The sequence below is a fragment of the Artibeus jamaicensis genome, unplaced genomic scaffold (genome assembly GCF_021234435.1).
Source record: "Artibeus jamaicensis isolate MK-2021 breed Jamaican fruit bat unplaced genomic scaffold, CSHL_Jam_final scaffold_916, whole genome shotgun sequence".
Classification (NCBI taxonomy): Eukaryota; Metazoa; Chordata; class Mammalia; order Chiroptera; family Phyllostomidae; genus Artibeus; species Artibeus jamaicensis.
Window position 1 is genome coordinate 44,252,898 of NW_026522059.1, and position 3,651 is coordinate 44,256,548.

Here is a 3,651-nt window from a genome sequence, read left to right on the forward strand (position 1 = left end):
TCTTTTCTGTTCCTCATATGATGCAGTTTACGAATTAGAAAGCTCCAGGTAGAAGGAGAAGCAGAGTTATGCAGAGCTCACTTTAAACCATTTCTCCTTTCTCTGGAATCTTGGCCCCTTAAAATCCAGTTCTAAAAAGTTGTTATTTTCTTAGTCATAAAACAGCTATTTGCATGTTTGTGTTTATCCAATTTTCATTTATTTGTTTTTGGTGGAATCACTGGTCTAAAACAAGTGACTCCTGTATTCAGAAATCAGATTGTTGTTTTAAGGTGGATATTCTAATTTAGTGTATGGTTGCAGTGAATAACACCAGCAGTAAATGTGGAAACGGTTTTTACTGAATGTCTCTGGAGGTTTTATTTTTCCATAATAATTAATATTGTAAGTACACATGAAATACTTTTATGAAGGTAGAAATAATGAGAAAAAAGCCTAAAGACTTCAAAAACTTATTTAGTATATAATCCACTCTTTTATTTAGTTCCCCAAAAGTTACATGAAAGCACTCAGATAATTATCTTTTTAATTAATTAACACTTTAATTTATTATTTGAATTAAAGCTGAAGTTTCAAACAAATGTTAATTTCTTGTCAAGTGCTCAAAACTATTCTAAGCACTAAGAACTGAAAAATGGGAAAGGTGAAAGTGGGGGGTTGGGGGGAAGAGATACAATGAATAGTCCTTTCTACCAGTGAGTTTATAGTCAAGTTGGTCAGAAAAGATGAGCAAGTATAAGAAACCAGTGAACAAATAAATGTGAATTATATCACACTGATTATAAGTATAAAGAGAATAATAATACAAAAAGGATTCACAGGGCAAGAGACTATCTAATGAGTTGTTAGAGTCTAATTTATTCTTACTAGAGTCTAATTTATTCTTACTAGAATAAATTCATTTGATTATTTACAATAAAAATTTCTACTACAATAGATTAGTCTCATATATTTTCCTCAGGGGGAAAATCCTCCTTTATTCCACATGTTTACTCTTATGATACTCATAATCACCGTTACAAGTTCCAGAATGAGAAACTGTACAATCAAGTCTGCACAGAGAATATTTTCATCAGTGAATAAGCACTAGGAACAAGTTCTCTCTTTATGAGGTTACCACTCTCAGTAAAGAAAAGATTAGGAGCACTTGCTAATACAATTACTTGTATTTTGTGTTAATATGAAATAAAATGATTTTTTATTCATGATAAGTTTTACAGGAAAACAAATATTTATTGTGATGTTGTTTTGGTCAAGATATTAAGAACTTAATTATCCAAATTCATTTTTAAGATTACACACTTTCAGTTTTATATTTATTTATGATTTTAATGTTAAGCAAAGGATCCATAATGATGCATCAATGAGATGTTTTATTTTTAAATAATAGTAAGATCATGGGATTTAAATACAGATACTTTATAAAAAATAACAGGTATTTTTATGACAGAGTCATATTTTAAATGTAAAAATCTTAGTTTATTCTCAAATATAACTAAGTAGAAAAGTATTATAAATATCATTTACAAAGGTCTGCATTGATACAGCATTACGTTAAATGCTACAGCAGAAAAAGTAAGGTGGAATCTCTATGTGAATGTATGTGCAAGTATACATAAACATACACATATTACAGAAAACACCACAGTGCTTTGAGAACGATAATAATATATACAAAGTACTGGTTTAAAGCCTGGTTAATGCAGATAACAACAACTTATAAGATATAATGGAAGGGAAAAAAGCTTTGATAGCTGTAAAAAAATAGCTGAAGTACTGAGATAAGTTTAACCAGTAATTGGAACCATCTATAAAAATAAAACTTTAAGATGCTGAAAAACACAAAAATATTTTCATTTAAACAGATGGAAAGTTCTGCTATACTCGTTTTTAATTTTGCTTTTTAATTAGAGCTTACATTCAATATTATTCTGTATTAGTTTCAGGCATACTGCATAGTGGTTAGACAATCCTATACTTTACAAAGTGATTCTGCATATTCCCAGTACCCACCTGGTACCATATATAGTTGTTATGGTGTTACTGACAATATTCCCTATGCCATACTTTACATCCCCATGACTACCAATTGGTACTTCTTAATCCCTTCACCATTTTTTCCCAGTCCTCCAAGTTCCCTCCCCTCCAGCAACCATCAGTCTGTTCTCTGTATTTGTCCACATATACAAATTTTTTTTATATTTAACATTATTCACTGAATTACCTCTGATATTTCAAAATGTTTTGAAGAGACTTATTTTCACCTCTACAGGAATGGTGAAAATTATTGTGTCACATTTAAAAAGGATGAGCGAGAACTATATGTATCTTGAGAGATCAAAGATGTCTAAGATATACTTTCATGGAAAAAATAAGATGAGCACTGCAGTTTTGACAAGTTACCTGTTATGAGCTGAATTGTGCCCTCCTCAACTTATGTGCTGAAATGCTAAACTCCAGTACCTGAGAATGTGATATGTGTGGATATAGGGCCTTCAAAAATGTGATTAAAACTTCCCGCCAAGATGGAGGCATAATTAGATACACTTTGTCTCCTCACACAACCAAAAGGACAACAACAAATTTAAAATAAAAAAATAACAAGAACTGCCAGAAAAATCCAATTGTATGAAAGTCCAACAACCAAGGAGTTAAAAAAGAAACATTCATCCAGACCAGTAGGAGGGATGGAGATGAGCAGCCAGGGCAGAGAGGACTCAAGGTGAGGTGGCAGCTGGTGGACCTTGTGGTCCCACATTTGCATGAGGATAAACCAGGAGGAACAAGAGAGAGACCACAAAACCTAGGGTTCCAGTGTGAGGAAATAAAGCCTCAAAACTTCCAACTGAAGAAACATGTGGGGGTTGATGTAGTAGGAGAAACTCCTAACCCCACAGGAGAGTTTGTTGGAGAGACCCACAGGGTCCTAGGACATACACAAAGCCACCCACTTAGGAATCAGCACCAGAAGGGCCCAATTTGCTTGTGGGTTGCAGAGGAAGTGACTGAAAGCTGGCCCAGAGCTGAGCAAGTGACATTGCTCCCTCTTGGACCCCTCCCCCACATACAGCGCCACAATGCACCAATGTGGGTTTACCCACTGTGGTGAATCCCTAAGGCTTTGCCCCTCACCATGTAACAGGTGCACCAAGACAAAAAATGCCCAAATGAAAAAATAGATCAATGCTCCAGAAAAAATAAACAATTAAGTGATGAAGAGAGAGCCAAGCTATCAGATGCACAGTTCAAAACATTGGAAATCAGAATGCTTACAGAAATGGTTGAGTATGGTCACAAAATAGAGAAAAAATGAAGGCTAGGAAAAGTGAAATAAAGGAAAATGTACAGGGAATCAACAGTGAAAGGAAGGAAACCAGGATTCAAGTTTGCACCATAAGGAAGAAATAAACATTCAAACAGAACAGAAAGAATAAACAAGAGTTCAAAAAAACATTAAGGGAGGCTTAGGAAACTCTGGAACAAATCTAAACATTTTAACATCTAAATCATAGGGGTGCCAGAAGGAGAAGAGGAAGAGCAAGAAATTGAAATTTATTTGAAATTTATTTATTTAATTTTTTATTTTGAATTTATTCAAATTTATTTGAAATTTATAATGAATGAGAACTTCCCCAATCTGGTGAAGGAAAT